Source organism: Garra rufa, chromosome 21 (genome assembly GCF_049309525.1).
Source record: "Garra rufa chromosome 21, GarRuf1.0, whole genome shotgun sequence".
NCBI lineage: Eukaryota > Metazoa > Chordata > Actinopteri > Cypriniformes > Cyprinidae > Garra > Garra rufa.
In genome coordinates, this window is record NC_133381.1 from 41,558,819 (window position 1) to 41,578,791 (window position 19,973).

Sequence of the window (19,973 nt, forward strand, 5' to 3'; positions counted from 1 at the left end):
TAATTACTTAAAGGTTTAGTCATTTTTAGTGTTTTAGTCATTTAATTTATGAATATGTATGAATGCAATACTTTTTATTCATTCATTCAGTTTTAGTTATTTTAGTACATAAAATTAAACTTTAAGTTAAAGTTTACTTAATTTCAAGTAACAATTTTTGTTTCATTTTTAAATTTTGTTTATTATGACCCGGGTTAAGGCTTTTAGTCAGTGGTATTTTTATGTATTTATTATCAAATGTAGGCCTACCTTCATGTCCCAGTCATATTTTATTTATTAAATAATTATCACAACACTATTAGAAAAAAAGCATTTATTTATTTATTTATTTATTTTTATGTAATCTGTATACTATTTACTGGAGCATGAATTTCATCAAGTTAATGTTTTTAACACACTATAATTTACTACTGAAATTTCACTTAATTCCATTTTAAGTCTTATTTTGAGTGGTTATATCCAAGTGTGTGAGTTTTAATTAGTGTTCCCATTAACGTCATTATATTGTCCATTGATTCCATGAATGTGGAATCACGCTTTAGGGGTTTGTTAAAACTCAATGGGCTCAGGGGAGGCAAGAGAGATGTGGACACCTGCTGTAACTTTACCTGCTGGTGTCGCTGTTGGGCAGTGTTTCTTTACAAAAACAAGTGATTTAAATACTTTTTGATTATATATTTTGTAATATTGGCATTGTTTTGGCGGGGTTTTTTTCATCCTATATTTTAAGGAGGCAATGCCTCCTCGGAGGAATCGCCCCTGCTCTAAGTGATTGCTCTACTCACAACTTCTGTCTTTTGATGTGGAAAACAGCTGAGCAAAGATTCTTAAGAATGTCTGTTTATGTTTCACAACAGAAAAATAACAGCATACAGTTTTGGAGTCAGTCAATAATTAACAGAAATCTCATTATGGTGAACTCATCCATTTAAACTGCTTGTGATTCCCTCCAGACATGTGGACATGCTAGTTCACCTCCTCTTCAATAATCCGGCTCTTTACAGTTGGACGCTCTGCGCTTTACCTTCACATTTAGCTTTCAATTAGCCCTGTGAACGGTTTCAACACTTTGGCACAATGGTTTTATAGGCCAGTGTCTTCAGCCATTAACGGTGCTAGCAACATCCGCGAGTGATAAACCATCTGGCCTGCCTCCCAAAGAGACAGAGCACACTTAATGGAGTGAAAAAGTAAAAGCAATTAATGTCACATTAATATAATGATAATAATGCCTTTCCTTGCAGCTCGGGCGAGTGAAGTAGAGGCCAGGGACAAATTAGAGCAGCGTGTCACGTGAGAGACGCCACTCGCTCTCTGGAGAGAAGATGAGAGATCTCTGGAGAGCAGAGAAGAAAACAGAGCTCACCTCACTGGAGCTGCTGTACTGTATGAGTAGTCAGTCTTTTTAACTACCAGCATATAGTCTGGTCTACTTACAGCTTAAGGTGTATCACATTGGTAAACTTTTGGACCAAAAAAGTCCACCGTCAGTAGAGTAGGGATGTAGGAAGCAGAAGCCACTTTCAAGCCAAAAGCTTTCTTAAATTAATTTTATTAGTGTATTTTGCTATATCAATTTCAGCTCTTCTGTTTGAGGTATCTAATGTGAAATTTCATGCAGTTTTACAGAATTAAAATAACAGTTTTATCACAAATTAAAAAGGCTGCATGCCAATATTGTCCAAAATCCCACTTTTCTAGGGTGTTTCCAAATTTTGGAGGGCAGTGTTTCTCTTAAAGGATCGCAAAATTCCAGAATGACTTATAAAATACAGTCTCTTCCTCAAAGCTTTTGGAGGCAGGTGAGTTTTGTAGGTGATGTACTAGACAGAGTAGCCTACTGTTGAGTGTGTATGTGTGTGAGCGCTTAGGGCTAATCATGTCTCCCTGCTGTTGCTCTGTCTCTTTCTATCTCTTGACCCTTCTGTGTTGGTGCCGCCCCTCTCTATCGGTGTTAATTTCACAACATCTCCAGGGTGGCTTATATTGGAATATCTTAACCAACCGGCTACATTAGCATAGTGTGATGGATGCGCTTGAATCTCAGACCAGATAATGTCCACACTTTGCATTTTAAACTAAGCAGCGCCATCCATTCTCATGCTGGACAATTAGACTACATCATATGAGCAGATTCCCTGGCAAAAGATGCACAGTTATTTGATTATTTTCTGATAAAAGACCAATAATTACAGTGTTTTAGAACAGTGGAGCTAGGATACCAACATAATGTAATTTAAGAAAACCATACATTTGGCTGCAACAAATTAGAGTGTTTTTGTTTTGTTTTTGTTTTTTTGTCTAAAGTATTATTTTTTTGCATAGTAAATTTGCATGCCAGCCACTTCCCCGGACATACAGAGCAGACTCTGGGTCAGTCAATGTCCACCTTGTGGTCCAGGAGTGTAACCTGGGGCTTAACATGGCAAAGAAAAGAAAAGGACATGACGTGTGACCATGTATGGTGTTCCATACTCTGAATTTGTGCTCGGCATTTCACCCACCCAAGTGCACACACACACACACACACACACACACACACCTACCTTGCTCAAGTGTCTCACCTCAGTCATGATATTGAAGGTAGAAGAGAGCATTGATTATTCACTCCCGCCACCGACAATCCCTGCCAGACCTAAGACTTGAATCCACAACCTTCGGGGTACAAGTCCACCACTCTAACTATTATGCCATTACTGCCCCCTGTAAAGATGAGGGATGCAAATGGAGGTGGCAGATCTTAGTACGTCCTTGGGAAATGGCTGGCCTGGTGTGTGTTCAAAATGTGTGTGTGTCCCAGTGAAATCCATTGCACATTGACACTGTGCAAGATCAGGGAGGAAGGAGATTTGGTTGCACCATACTGGCACAAGATTTGGCCCCTCCTTGTTGAATCCCTTTTGGGAAGGACCTTCATTCTCAGGAGCAGGGCACAATCGGGCAGTTGTGCCCAGACCTCTAGAACCTCCACGTCTGGTCTCTGGACGAGACGAGATGGAATTCACAGGGCTATCACCAGTGGTGATAGGTGCAACCACTCAAGCAAGAGCCTCTCTACTAGGTAGCTATATGCACCTTTTCACCACATGGTGTTCTTCCCAAGGCGAAGACCCTCAGAGATATGTCGTTGGGACAATGCTTTCCTTCCTCTAGGAAGGGGCCTGGAGCCTACATGTGGCTGCAATAGCTGCAAACTTTGATGCTGTTGGCGGTACATCCTTGGGACAGCATGACCTAATATTAGGTTGAGTTGAAATGCTCCAAGACCGCACCTCACCTCCTCTTGAGACCTCTCTTTGGTCTTACAGACACCTACTGGGAGTCTATCCTAGAATTCCGTCTGGCAGACTCTCACGTTGTTCGGAGACCCCAGCCCGGATATGTGCCCAAAGATCCCACTACTCCCTTCAGGGATCAAGTGGTGGACTTGCAAGCAATTCCTCGTAATGAGGCAGACCCAGCCCTGTCTCTGTTATGTCCAGTATATATATATATATATATATATATATACCTGGACCACACAAAGAGAACTTCAGGTGATCTGAGCAGCTCTTTGTCAGCTGTAAAGGACAGTAGCCGTCTCAAAACAAAGAATGGCCCGCTGGTTTTGGATGTCATTCTATTGGCGCATCAAACCCAGGGCATACCATGTCTCATGGGAGTAAAGCTTACTCTACCAGGGGTGTTGCAGCCTCCGTTTTAGCAAATTCTTCCACTTTGTTGGCAGACATCTGCAGAGCTGCGGGCTGGGCTACATATTTTATAATCTCTGTGTAGAGCCAGTTTCGTCACGAGTCTTGGGTACCAGCAAGTACAACTTGGCCAACTGGCTGGGTGTACCATTTTCACTTAGTGTCTTTCCCCACATCTGAGGTCATAATATTTTTTTCCCCATGTCTTGGGAACCTATGACAACTTTTCTACCTTCATTTGCTGCCAGACCCATTATTTGTGGTATTCCCCATTTTCAGGTGAGCCACTGTATACTTGAGTTAGTGCTAATTCCCTATTGTCAATCCCACATGATGCATTGTCCGACTTACCTTTAGTGAACCCAATGTCTTTTCACCAGTCATTGTGGCCAGTAGTCTCTTATCAGGTGAAGCCCACAAAAGGTATTTCTTCCCTATGTAACACTTTCCACTACGCAAGTACATAGAATGTCTCTCCACATGTTAATCGCCCCTTTGGGCAGGATGTGGATGTTCATTTTCTCTGCAGAGAAAGACAACACTTCCTCAACAACATGGCTTGAATACTTGGTACTTGACACATGACAGCCTGCCTTCACCTGCACCGCTGAATCTTATAACACAGCTGGTTGTGGCATTTAGTATAGGGACCCCTAGTGTCAGTAATTCGACACAATGTCAGAGTGACTGACAGCTAGGGAATGTCTCGGTTACTACTGCAGTCTCCGTTCTTTGATGAAACGAATAAGACATGGTGTCCCTCCTGCCACAACCCTGAACTGCCTGCCAAAATAGCCAGGATGCTGTCTCGGCTTCTTAGCACAAACCTGAATGACTGGAGCCTGTATGTCCGGGGGAGTGGCTGGCATGGCAATTCCTCTTACCAAATGCATTGGCTTGTTCTGAAATGTCAGAAAATTCGACACAACATCTTATTCCAATTGTAAACAAGAGGAATCAAAGTAAGAAAGTTATATAAATTTGGAACTACATAAGGGTCAGTAAACGATGACAGGATGTACAGTTTTGGTACTGACAAACTATTTCTATAAAATACTGTTTTTAAAACATTTTTATAATGCTGCTGTTTATAATGTTTTAAAATTCCATATTTCATTAAACTATGCATTGTTCACTGACACAGTTTTGCTGTGAATATGTTCCAATCTGACAGAAATGTCACTGGCTGCGAGTGTTAGATGTGCTGATGGCTCCTACAAAGCTGTCAGAGGCGTTGGGCACCTGATCAATGCCAGTAAATCAAACTGACTCTTTATGTGACAGGAGAGAGTCGTACATTTATATGCTGCTGTATGAAATAACATCTTGAGCTCATGTCACACGCCTGCTTGATCTCCAAACACACTCTGATGCAACACCTGATGGGAGATCTGTACATATCTGTGAGTATTACACTGACAATTATCACTATTATGATGTTTTTTTTACTGTAATATTTTTCCTGAGGACTGCTGCAGGTAAATCATCATTTCTATGTTCAGTAAGAACTCGTTTTTAAAAAAGTAACAATTTAACTAATCACCCATTAGATTTATAATTTAGGACCAGTTCTGAATCTTATTTAGAAGATGAATGAATACATGAATAAATTAATGAAAGAATGAATGAATAAAGTAGCACTTACACACACCAAACTTTACATTTTTATTCCTGTCTATATCCTTAATGCTTTTACAGAGGGATTTGTTCATATATAATTTGCTTGATTTTATACAACATTTTATTCCTCAAAAAATGGTAAAAATAATATAGTGTTCCCTGTCTGTTCTAAAAAAAAATTCTGATTTATGGCGTGACAAAATGAGATACCCAAAATCCCCTCTGGGCAAACATTTGACTCTAATATGTCAAAAAATAATTAAACAAGAATTTCGAAACTGATTTCATCCAGTGTTTAGATTTTTGTACTAGAAATGTATGCAAATTATCACATATTTCATTAAATAATGTCTCATTTGCATATTTAAACCTAACATTTTAGAAAACTTGTAATGCAAATTTTTTTTTTTGCAATTATCAATGTAATCAATCAACTGGGTAAGTAAGGCGATAACTATTGGTTAATTTTTTTTTACCCTATTCACCTGCAGTGTCTAAATTGTTTTAATTTTATATAAACAAAATTGAGTGTTATTTGCCAAACTAACCATTTTGCAGTGTAGCTCTATATTTTAGCATTGAATCTTACAACTGGCTGCGAATTTATCGCATCATGCAGCACTTTTGCTTACAATGTAGAAAATTAATTGTCGCAACAAAGTTAATATTTTACTCCTGGTTAGGAAGTTTGATGGTCAATATAGTCTCAGTATTACATGCACGTGTTGATACAGTGTGACGACCACATGCAAAAAGAGAGCTGATGTGAAATCGCCTCTCATTACGAGCTGCAGCTCGCTGAGAAGTCGCTCATGCATTCTGCCATTCCTCCACCCAGATGGCTCATAAAATCAGATGCATGGGAATGGATTTTGGAATATGAGACAAACAAGGAGATTAATGTAATGGTGCACGTGCAGATGAAGCAGCAGTAATGACAAGACCTCTCAACGGCGTGGAGATGAAGGTGTGTGTGTGTGTGTGTGTGTGTGTGTGTGTGTTGGGGGGGTGTGTGTTGCAGGAATACATCCCAGCTCTCCACGAATGATGGATAGCAACAGTAGGAAGAACAAAACCAAGCATTGCTCATGCTGTCACCACAATGAAACAGCTACATAACTGCATTTGGTCACAATGCGAGCAGCAGAGATGCCAGGCTATCATGCCACTTCTACTGGAAGTCAAAGACTTCATCCATCACGCGTCCGGTCCCTTTAGCATTTGACTGCGCGCGGTGCTAGAGAGTTGTCTTGCGAGGGACTTCCAGAGTCGCTGAAGAGCTTTGATCCATTTATTTTGCCTGCCATTGTTTTGGAAGCGTTGTGTTCCATTGGGGTTAAAGAGAATCCAGTTAGATGTGTGCTGCAGATGACGAACATCTGGAGATATTCACCTGCCATGCAGACAACCTCTTACGGAAATCAACAGTCATTTTAAGAATTTAAAGGCACAATAGAATTGTTTTTCTAGGATAAACCAGCCTAAAAAGCTGAATAAAGTAATCGCAAACTGATCCTTTGGATCTGGCCTGTTGGGTGAAGAGTTGAAAACAAAAACATGACTTCTGGAACTTCCTCTAGTTTTGTTGGTGATCCTTGCATGATGTTTACATACTTTATCACAAATGAGGATGATTAGATCCAATATTTGTCAAATACACAGATGTTTTCATGTAGCAACAGAGACACTTTTCATTCAGTTCTTAATGGAGAAGCTGCTCTCGAATTGGTCTCGTGGTACTTTGATGCCATACGTCACAAATTATATTTCCATACATGTTTTGGGATATCGCACTGAAGAAACATTGGTTGAAAATGACAAGATGTGTATAAAATCTCAGTTACTCTGTGAAATGCTTCATATTAAGTCATTGTGTCTTATTTCTATTGCCTCGTACCCCGTCTGTCCTGCCTCCAACTCAACTCCATTGGTTGAAACAAAAATGTGACGCTTTATCATGTAGGCAGTTTCAACATGTATTTCTTCTCTGGATTTCTTCCATCAAATAAACGCTCAGGGGGGCTTGTTCCTTAATGTGGGTCTAATTGTCTCAAAACACCATGTTTTTGCCTTGATGACATATCGAAAAAGAAAACTGACAAATATGTGAGAAGAGCTTTTTTAACAAATGTTATTAAATATACAGTCTCCACCATTGACTAGTTTGTAAGATGTAAATATGCAAATGCGTGTCCATAAGAAGTACAATATATGTAGACAGAGTAGTATTTAAAAAGTGCTCTGGTAAACACATGCATCATTGCACTACATACAGTGCCTTGCAAAAGTATTCATACCCCTTCATTTTTTTCACATTTTGTTTTGTTGCAGCATTATGTTAAACTGCTTTAAATGAGTTTCTCCCCACATCAATTTACACTCCATACACCATAATAATGACAAAGCAAAACCCAGATTTGCAAATTGCAAACTGAAATAAGTAGATTGCATAAGTATTCATACCCTTAACTCAGTACATAGTTGAAGCACCTTTACAGCCTCAAGTCTTTTTGGGTCTGATGTGACAAGCTTTGCACATCTGCATTTGGCAATTATCTGCCATTCTTTGCCTCAGCTTTTCACCTCTCCATCTCTGTCAGCTTGGATTTTCTAGAGTCCTAGTTGTTCCAATCGTCTTCCATTATGGAGAATGCTTCTGTCAACCTTCAATGCAGCAGATTTGTTTCTGAACTCTTCCCTAGATCATCGCCTTAACGCAAGTCTGTCACTGAGCTCTACAGGCAGTTATCTCGACCTCAGGACTTGGTTTTTGCTCTGATATGCATTTTCAGCTGTTAGACCTTTTCTGAGAGGTGTGTGCCTTTCTAAATCAGACTCATTCAAATGAATTTGCCACAGTTTAACTCAAGTGTAGGAACATCTAGAAGCAATATGAATGCTCCTGAGCTACATTTCAAGTGTCCCAGAATACTTATGAATACTTATGCAACGGGATCTTTTCAGTTTTTATTTTTAATAAATTTGCACAAATCTTAAAAACATATCTTTTGCTTTGCCATTATGGAGTAGGGAGTGTAGATTTATGTGGGAAAAAAAAGTAATTTAAAGTAGATTAACATAAGGCAGCAACATAACAAAATGTGAAAAAAATGAAGGGGTATGAATAATTTCGCAAGGCACTGTATGTGTACAAGGTATTTTTGGATCGAAACTGGAAAATTCTTTCAGCTAAAAACTGCAAGAAGTGAACTAAAGTCCTTCTGTTTACATGCGGTGACTACAGACCAATCACAGGCTGCTAGAAATTCCTGGAGTAAGAGCTCAAAAGGCTCCTCAAAATGGCAAAAGTGAACTATAAAATTTCCTCAAAAAGTTGATAGCCCTAGCAAAATCACCTTATGAAAGGTCACTAAGTGAATTGATATTTAACAAGACATTCTTTTGTTCCTCCACGCTGTTTATCGGCTGACAATGTGATGCTAATATCTGGTGAAGTGGTGACTTTCACAGATATTAATGGTGCATTTAAGCGAAAACCGATGGATTGGAGCAAGATTTGCAGCGAGAGGATTCGACTTAATATTGAGCCATTGTTCTTCACCAAAGCGAAGGCTTAGAAGTCCTCCGAGGCGGCGTTTTAATCAACTCTCTTTCTGTTGGCTATAGCAGCTATGGGACCTCAGCTATACGCCGGCAGCCAATGACCCCGCAGTCGCCAATGACAAAACGTGGGCTCTATCTCCAGCGTACGGTGAGCGCCCCTCCAAACACAAAGCCACCCAGGAACACAGGAGCCCAAAGAGCCGCTCCACACGCCACGATCTGGATGAAAATCACCACGTTAACCATCCGCTTCATACCCCTGCGCGTGGGGCAAGCAAACGGTGCGGGGTGGCTGTGGGGCATTCAGGGCATTCTTAAAATTAAAAGTTATAGTCTATTAGCCTGCGTTTGGTAGCTGAGCACGCACCCATGCCTAGCGTGGCCACTAATGGGAAAAGATGTGTGGAAGTGTATGATTTATGGGTGCATGCGAGCAGGGGTGGAATAATTTGGTGCAGAACGGGTACTTACTGAACGGCAACAACTCGGCTACTTATCCGTACTTTCTGGTGATAAATTAGCTCTTGCTTAAAGTGGCCCAGGACCCATTTTTCATTTTGATTACTACACTTGATATCTCTTTCTTTTGCACTCTTTCTATGTCAGCAATGGTCCTTAGCATTTTTTGTGTATCAAGGCAGTGTGTTTAAGTAAACCCTCTCTCTGCTTCACTCAACCTCGTTTTTTATCAAAGTCCCTATGTAGGGCTCTTCTTTAATCTCTCTCTATCCAGGTGCTGCTGTGTCTCACCGTCCGGCTTTACAGCAATCGTTCACCTGAAAATAACACTTCTGTCACTGTGACCTCATGTCATCACAAACCTATATGCTGGCATTTCATGTGCTACACAAGAGGAGTAATGTTGAATCATCTTTATGAACAAGAAAGGGAATCTTTATAAATCTAATACTTTGCTTCTTTTATCAATCTGATTTTATATTCTGAAAGTTTTGTTTATATGAATTTTACATGTGATTGTTTTGCCTTGATGATATATGGAAACCAAAAATATGTCAGAAGAGCTGCTTTCAGCAAATGTTCAGTAAATATGCATCCTCCTCTACTGGTCAGTAAGACATAAATACACACCTATGCACATTTGTAATAAGTAAATATACGCAAAATATTTTTGAATCCGATCGAGAATATAGTTGTAGTCAAATGTTTTCATTTTTTCAGTGGATTGGATGATTGCAGGTCTTTCAATCTGATTGAAATTTCATTCAGATCAAGCTAAGTCGGACTGATTGAGGTATTTACATGAAGGATTTTCAATCTGATTGAGCCATCAGTCCAATTACTAACGGATTATGTGGGCTCATGTGATTGTAGCTTATGATAGTTCATGGTAACCAGGGAGGTGTTTCATAAACCAAGTTTACCAAATAAATCAGGCTTATTTCAGTTAGTCTGATTTATTTTAAGCCAAATCAAGTGACAATAAGTCAGACTAACTGAAATAAGCCGGACTTATTTGGTAAACGTGTTTTATGGAACACCCCCCTGGTTTGTCAAGCTCAAAAATGGACCAAAAAAAAAGTAGGGATGCACTGATGTATCAGGAAATAATTGGTATCAGCCGATAAAAGCAATTATCTGCAACCTCAGCCATGTCTGATTGTTTAAACAAACAATGATCAGGGCCGAATATTTCCAGTCAATCAAAAGGCAGCGGCAAAGCATATCAGACAGCAATTTAGGGCTGTCCAGGTTAAAGCAAGATCAATGCATTAACACAGCACTGTTATCGCAGGTTCTAGTTGACACTATTGATCACTCGTAGTTCAAAACAGGGTTGCCAGATCTGTGGTTTTCCCTTCACCACACATTATCTGTAATGCGCCTCCAGTCCAATAATCACAATAAGATTGGTGCTTTGTTACTTCTAATAAGAAACAAAGACTCAGCTTTCAAATCATGTACATTTTATCACAAAATTCAAACAATATATGCTGTTTTGACACTTGTAAATGTGGCATGAAAGATTGCCAGAGTCTCTTCCGAAGTTATAGCACAAAATAAACATGAATGAACATCAGAAGGTATGTTGAAAGATACAGTACAACTTACCTAAATGAATAATGTGTCATATAATCGCTCAATCAACGTTTTAACCGCAAGAAAGGCGTCAGAAAAAGCAGCTTTTCGAACAATATCACCTAACGTTGCATTAGGTATTTAGCTATAAAAACACTAGAGTGAGATGAATTACTGTTAATTATATATGTATGTTTGAATAAATCTCTCATGAAGATATGTTTTTATGAAAACTACCTTGCAATTGAGTTGTATAGAAATGTTTTTTATTTGAGTGTGATAAATAGCATTATATTCAATAAATAGCATTGAGTATAGTAGTGTTATTGTTCACTTTAACCTTTAATGTACCAAATTAGAAGATTCCCTTTTTTTTTCTTAAGAAAACCAAATTATCGGTATCGACATTGGCAGATATTATTCTGTATAATCGGCTATCGGTAATAACTTTTAATTTCATATTCATAACTTCTATGGATGTTTTTTCCCTTTTAAACCCTTATGAAATTGTAGTACAGTTTAGAATACTTTTTGTACTTTTTATTGTTTTAAAGTAAAGTAAAATATATTGTATAATTTAAAATATATTATCTGCAAGCACTTTTTTAAATTAATAAATTACATTTTAAGTACACTACATGTGCACATTTAATAGAATTAAGCATGCAAGTTTTTTACAAAAAGCCTTTTCTCTGACTATCATTGCATAAAATAAGCAGCATGAATATCTTTTAAAATGTGTCTTTAATGTTCCATGGAAAAAAGCAAGCAGTATATGGTTTGCCATGACATGAGGGCATGCAAATAGTGACAAGTTTCCATTGTCCAGGTGAACTACTCATTGAATTCAGTTGTGTTGCAGTCCAGCAGATCTCCAGTCATTTTGTTCCTGCATATCAAAAGCTCTGTGGTTTGGCTCATTCACTGTCGGCTGCTTGTCCAGCTGCCAGAAGACTGGAGCCCTGTCAGTCAGCCGCGACCCCGGCCGGGACCTTCCCCTACTGGGACAATGTTGCCATTGATCCTGGCTTGGCTGGAGTGACAGGACGCCGCCTCCGTCAGGGAAATAAGCAGGTAAAATATTAAGTTATGGGGGCAGGTTTCAATCAATAAGCGGGCCTGTGACTGAGGTGGGCTCTGAGGTTATTTGCCCCGCTAGAGGACCCTCATAATGCAATTGAGGGATTTGAAACACAAGTGGATCTGGTCCAAAGCACCACAGACATCGGCCGTCCATCCAGACCTGACTGGAAGCTCACAGATTTCACCAAGTGGCCAATGTTGTTACTGAGCAGATCCTGTGGCCTGTGTTCCAGTACAGAATAAACAAATACAACAGATGAACGGGGTAATGGGAAAATTCCAACAGAAGGCCCTGGAAAGTGACCAGTCACTGGAAGCCTAGGGTTGTTAATGTTATCTAAAACTACAACTTCAAAACAAAAAAAATAAAATAAATACCGCACACTATCCACAGTTGATAATGTATCAAAATATTTATTAACATTTTGGTCTGTGACCAGATGCCTGATGAAGGCCATGAACAGAGACTTTGTGAGTTAATATATATTTTGATACATTTGCAAGTGCAGATTGTGTACAAGATTTATTTATTTTTGAAGTTTGACCTTTTTTGGTCGTTTTTCCTACAAAAACTAGGGGTTTTTTTCATTATTTGAAATAAAGCCAAAATAAAATGATGAAAAACTTAAACTTAGAAAAACTTACTGTTAGATGGCTAGATGAAAACAACAAAAAAACTTAGATATGTTGCATTGGAAATTGACAGATATTAAAAAAAAAGTGAAAAGATATTATTTTAATTTTTTTTTTTTAAATTACTAAAACTAATGGAAATAAAAAAAATAGAAATATTAATAACAAAATAAAAAAGACAAAAAGTACATAAAATTACTAAAACTGAAATTCTAAATATTAATTAAATATTCTAAAAGCGTATAAATAATACTAAAATATAATATTTAAAAAAACAAAAGATTTTTCTTTTTAAAAACAAAGATTATTCAATTATGTTTTACAAGAAAATACTATTCAGAATTGGGAGAAATGCTTTTGCAATTGTGAGAGAAAAAAAATCTGAATTAGGAAATACAAAGTCACAATGACCTTTTTTTTACATTGTGGAAAAATAAAATAAAAAACTGCATGAAGTAAAGTACAATTTCAAGAAGAAAAAATTGCATGATGTAAACCCAGAATTTTGAAGAAAAGAAATGCCTTTTATTACCATTACCTTTTAATGCAATTTTCAGTGTGTTGCTTGCTGTTTCTAGCAATTGTTACATTTTCTAAGTGAAATTTGTTTTAAAGTAAACAATTTGATAAGCAAATCAATTTTAAGACAGCAAAATAAACACTTAGTACAATATTTTGGTGCAAATGCTGTCTCAGCATCCAGGGTGTGAACATTTTGTTTTATGCAATGCATCATTAACACTTAATTACTAATTTAGTGTTAAATTAAATCTAGTTCCTTTGAAGGAAAATAAAGTGCTCTGTGCAGCCAGCACAAGAATGGCGAACAATACAGACCTGGCAGTCATTAGTCATTAGGTTGGCCTCTGGGACAGGAGTCAAGACAACCCTGGCCTTTCCAGACCCCTGCATGTCAGGTGAGGCCACCGCTTCCTGTTAGTCCCAGCAGGACAAGTGAGACGGGCCCGGGACGAGCTCCTGAGGCGCTGACGAACGCCTATCTGCCGTAGAGCCCACCCTGCGCCGCTGATAAAATGTTAATGTAATTAACAGATAATGACTGTTGTTTTTAGCTGTCGATAAAGGATCAGACTCCCGCAAAGTCACATTCAGATATCTGCCAGCCATTGTTGGATTCAATTATTTCCCAAACACTCCCCCTCACCTGTCTTCATCGGCCACGTCGCCTCCTACCTGTCTGTCTTTGTCTGTCCTCCTCTAAAGCTGACAGACAGCCGACGTCGTTGACAACAGAAGAGACGATTCGCTGCTGAGCGGAGGATACTTTAAAAAAAATTGAGGACATTTGCTCATTTGGAACATCTTGCAATGTCATCAATAGTGCTGATCATCTGGATTATGTAATCAGATTACAAAAGAAAGCACTTGTAATATGTTTTGAAAGACTCATTATTAGATTACTATTAGGTACCCTGGCCTTTGATATTATTTTCCTCTAAACCACTAGATGGCAGAAAAGCGTCCAAAACATCCGCTTTTTAACATGCATGTGCAAAATTGTTTGATCCTTGATGCAAAGCCGATTCTGCGCCTAATTGATCTAATACTTGATGTTTTTTTTTTTTTTTTCAAATGTTTTAGATAAGGAATCACTAAAATGATCACCTAATGATTTTCAGTTTTGTTTAAGATAATTAAAACAGAAAATGAATACGTAACATTATGTTATTTGGGGTAAAAAGCACCCAGCTGTTGGGGCTAAAAGGCACAATAATACGATGATAATTAATAGAAGGCTGACTTTTCCATTTGTTGACATGACATTGTTAGATTCAGATGATTACAGAATTTTATTTCAATCCATAAAACATTTAAAAACAAAAAAGCAAGCTCTTATGCCTTAAAGCTCTCTAAACTTTTGTCAGCTTATATGGATTGACCCATCTGAATGTAATTTAATTTGTGTTATAATATTAGTTAATGTTTTATTTTATTTTATTTATTATTATTATTGTACTATATGGTTTGGATGTATTGTTAAATGTGTTTAGCAATGGAAAATTACGATGCCTGTTTGTTGTTTGAAGGTTTAATAAAATAAAAAAAAAATTTAAATGATAATTCGGATGGTAAATATCATTTATTATGTTGGGTGTCCATCTTAGAGATAATCACCAGGTTTAGAAGGAAACTTCATATTTAAAAACATGCTATTAATCATATATAATTTGTTGTTACTACTGTTAATCTATATTAAATTATTATGGGATCTCCCTTAAAATAGTTTTATATTAACATAGTTTAATGACAGTATATTGTTATTGAACAAAATCAATTACTTTATTTATCAAAATAAGCAGAAAATAGTACAAACTTTGTTAAAGTCATTGTTTTGAAAAGTATTAACTAAAAAAAAAGTATGTGTATCAATACTATGTGCCTTTTGCCCCCCTTGCCACCTCAAACATTTATGAGATCTTTAAACAAAATAAACGACTTCTATGAATTATTTTTACTCAAAATGGGTCTCCATAAATGTTCAATACAAACGTATGCATTTTTCTGCAATCATACACTTTGGGCTCAGAGAAAAGCGCTTTTTTTTCTTAGGGGGTGGCTTTAGCCCCATTGTACCCTACTGTTTAATGATTACATGAATACATATTCACACAATGGCATTACATTGTTCTAAGGAACATTTGCTCACCATGTAATTTGGAGTCAGTAACAGACTACAATTTGTAAGGAATTGGGTGTGATGTACTTAAATAGCTCTGGTGGTGTGCAATGACTGCTGGGTATTTTTACCCTTTCACTTAATTCACTGAAGTGATATATGGATGTACTGTACACTTGTTCCCTATGTAGTGCCCTTCAAACTATAAACACCCACTGTATGGAACTGAATGTGGTTGAATATCCTCTGAAGGCCACTTGGCAGGGCGCTAGCGAGGGATTGGAACGCATCCCTTGAGTCGGGCCGCTAGTTAACTCCTGCAGTCCCAGCAGTGTTTCAGCTGGAGCCGTGCTCATAAATCATACGATCGAAGTAGGCAGCCGCAGACACCCCTCTCACCTCGGACACGGACAGGGACGCGAGGCGCAAACAAGACAAATGTATTTATTTTGAACAGGAAACCACGCGGGGTCTATCAGGACGAGGGAAGTGCGGCCAGTGGCGCGGCTTTATTTGTACCGCTGTATTTTAATAAGCATCAAACCCAAACAAGATTAGGTGCTTCCAGTTTACAAAATGTCAAGGAAGGCAGCGCTATCAGTCATAATAAATGGGCTCATGCAAACAGTCGGGTCTTTACCATGCATAACAGTGTGTTTGGAGAGCATTGTGCAGATGCTAGGCGCTGATATGCAATTATTCTAAAGAGTATCAAAATCCGAGCGCCAGCCGGACGTTGCGCCACTGAGGCCCTGAGAGCTGCATTTGTCTTCGCCGCTCAGGAGGAACACGGCCGCTAAGAAAAGAACGATCCAGGAATAATAATCATGGCTGCATTTTATGTGTGTATCAGACTGGACTGAACTGAAGAAAATCATTCATGATTTAAAATATGCATTCAGACTGTTAAAGGGGTAGTTCATCCAAAAATTACAATTCTGTCATTAATTTCTCACCCTCATGTCGTTACAAAACTTGTACACTGCAAAAATGCTTTTCTTACTTAGATTTTTTGTCTTGTTTCCAGCCAAAATATCTAAAAATTCTTAAATCAAGAAAGATTTTCTAGACAAGTAAAATTCATTTTTTGGTTTAAAAAAAAAAAAAGTCAAAATTAAGTGCATTTTTGCTTGAAACAAGCAACAAATCTGCCAATGGAGAAAAATAATCTTGTTTTCCGTTTGAAATAACTTTTTCCTGTTTGAATTAATTTTTACTTGTTTTTTTTTTTTCTGAAAACCAGAAAATAATTTTTACTTGTCTAGAAAATCCTACTTGATTTAAGAATTTTTAGATATTTTGGCTGGAAACAAGACAGAAATCTAAGTAAGAAAAGCATTTGTTGCAGTGTAAGACAACGACAAGAACAATTGAGATATTTTTGAGGAAATCTAAGAGCTTTCCAACCCTCCAACTGGCATGTTCAAGGCTCAGAAAGAAAATAATGACATTGAAATAACAGTCCATGCGACATCAGTGGTTCAACCGTGATGTTATGAAGCTATATAAAAATACTTTTTGTGTACAAAGAACACAAAAATAACTTTATTTAACAATGTCTTCTCTTTGTCAGTCTCCGTGGAAAATTGGAAAATTAACAAGAGTGAAACTAAATTTTTTTCAGTGAAATGTTTTTAAATTGATCTCTGAAAAACCCTTACTGCTCAAACACTGATTATACATGTCTTAAAGGCAGAATATGTCAGATTTTTTTTAGTAAAATATCCAAAAACCACTATCAGTGTTCTATATTTTGCTGACTTGTGAACTTACATTATCCCAAATGATTCAAAGAATGTTTAAATCCAGAGAAAAAAAGCTATCTTTAATTAGTGTAATGGTCTGTGTCATTGTGTCGCCTGCCAATGACGTTATACACCCTGATTTTCAGGTTTTATTTTGAAGAAAACATGGAAAACCCAAAAGACTTCAATATGTAATGCATTTTATTAGACAGGTGAGGAACACACAGTGTTGCATTATAACAGAAATTTCAACACACTCAAATGTATCTAGTGTGATAAAACAGCACTGCTTTTTCACATATGCTTGACCGGAAGAAGCGGAAGCGGTCGACTGTGGCATAATAAAAGCTCAGCTGCTTTAGATGCTGCAATTGCTCCAGCGGCCTCATTTCGCTTCCACAACTTTCATCCCCACCCTGCTTCATTCTACACTGATCTAAATATGTCTTTAATACATTAGCTCATCCATGGACTTGGTTATGATTCGACACTCATATCACAGCGTCATCCAACTACACATTTGGTTCTTTGTTTGTTTTAAATATGCGCCATCTAGTGGCGAAAACGTACATATTGTGCATTTAAAGCTGAACTATTATGCCCCTCTGTTGTTTATCTCTTTACCCATTAATGCATTTGTTCACCCTGCAGTGTTGGGAAAGTTCATTTTCTACATGAACTAGTTCAAAGTTCAGTTCACACATTTTAAAATGAACTAGTTCAGTTCATAGTTCATAATTCAAATTTTTTGAACTAAGTTCGCAGGTTCCAAAATGAACTAGTTCATAGTTCTTTTATTTTTACGCGGAGTTGCTTCTTGAGACCCGACGGGCACAGTTTACACAAAAAGGTAAGATTTTTCCCACCTGGATCATCACTGACCTTTTCAAAAAATTATTTTAAGTGGACATATGAAGTTTCATTCATCATTGAGACAGAAGTAGTGCCGCTGCCTTCATCGGATTTTGCCTCTATTCATTTTTCGCAATTTGATGACGCATGCGCGGTGCGACTCTGTGGCGGCTGGTGTTGCCAGATCTGGTCTTTTCCCCTATATAATAAGGCCCGTTGTAGATTGTGGTGTAGCGGTTGTAGCCTAGATATTGTGCAGTCAGTGGTTATAGCCGGGATTTTGCCTGGCTCCATAGAAATCTGGCACTCTTTAGAACAAAATTGAACTACGAGAGAACGACGTTCATAAACGCCAGAATGAGCGCGTTCACGTTCACGTTCATCAGGCAGATATACAGCACGTTCAGTTCACGTTCACCCAGAATATGAACGAGTTCATGAACGATCGTTCAATGAACTCGTTCAGGCACAACACTGTCACCCTGTCATTTTGTTGTCCACACTGTCATTTTCATCATTTAGGAAAATAAATTATTTGAACAAGTTAGCAAAACCTTTTGTGTGATTTCTTTATAAAGAAACGAGGGTCATCTTTGTCATTGATTTTATTTAGAAAAGAAAGGGCAACTTTCACATTTTTATAGGGAAATAATATGTTGCAGTATTTTAGATTTTTCAATACACTTTTTCCACTAAGTAAAAAAATCTTTCTAAAAATCATACATTTTATAATCGCCATGTAATGAAAATGTATATAATCTACTTTGAATTTGTCCATGACAGGGTGGACATATTTTATGGTTTGCTCAAAAATTGTCTGCTTGCAGTTATTTCATAAAATGTAAAAAGTGACCAATATGCATTTCTAACAGCATATGGTCTCCTTAATACAACAAATAGGAAGTTTAATAGAAAATCTCATAATTTTATTTTGAAAATTGTGTGATCTCAAAGGCACTTTTTTTTGTGATATTGACCTTCAAACACCTTATAAAAGTGATTTTTGCATTATAGGTCTCCTTTAAATGATTAATATTAGTCCAGGTTCAACTCAACATTTAAAAAAAAAAGTGACATGTTTACAGCAATGCACCTGACATTATAGTGCCATATTCACATTTATTTTGTGGACCTAGTTCCATCGCACAGCAATTGCAAGTTGTATTTGTGCACTACAGGTGCCTAATTTTCATTTGTGGGTGTCTTAAGAATAAATGCAACTTTATTTTCCAGAGTTCCAACCATTTGAAGGAAAAAAGCTTATGCAATTACAGCTAAATGAAGTGTTAATTAAATCAAGAGTGATGAACACACAAAGGGGCGTCGGGGTGAATATGTGTTATGATTGTATATATATAGAACATGATTTGATCACTGACACTAATAACAATCCAAAAAGACCCTTACAGATGTCCATCATCCCAAAATCAGTCACCTGTCCCGTGTGACACACCTGAGAGAGATGGATTCTGCTACCAATCAGAGGTGAGTGGCACTTTCGTCCTCTAGTAAAATCAAGCATATCCGTCCCTCGGGTCGAGCTTAATTGCCATGCAGAGGAGAGGAGAGAGCCTGTCACACTTGACCTTGCCTGACATTAGAGTACTGTATATCTGCAATGTTAAATAATGAGGATATCACAGAATCAGGCGCTCAGGTATGAACAGGGTTTACTAAAATAAAGAAAGAACGGAATGCACGCCAAAGTAATGAACACAAAATCATTCATCAATTAGACCGCTGCGTCCGCCCACCCGGGCTCCGTCCCCGACCACTGAACAGCAATAACCCGGATTGGCCTCCATATTTATATAAATCTTCCCAAAGTGCCGTGTATAGGATAATGGGGGTCATTCACAATGGCTTTCAGGAGGTTTGTACCTTTCAAGGGCTCAAACGAGACCCATCATCCTCTCTTACAGAAGGCTTTTCTTGCTGTACGTGCGCTGTTCACTAAGGAAGACGTATTGACCAGTCCGGGGCAAAAGGTGACACACTAAAAACACTCTTGTAGATCAGAACATGAAGTGCTGTTCACAATGCATTGAACTAATGTGGAGTATTTCTAAGTGAAATAGTATTTTTTTTTTCTTTTTTTTAAGGAGGCTG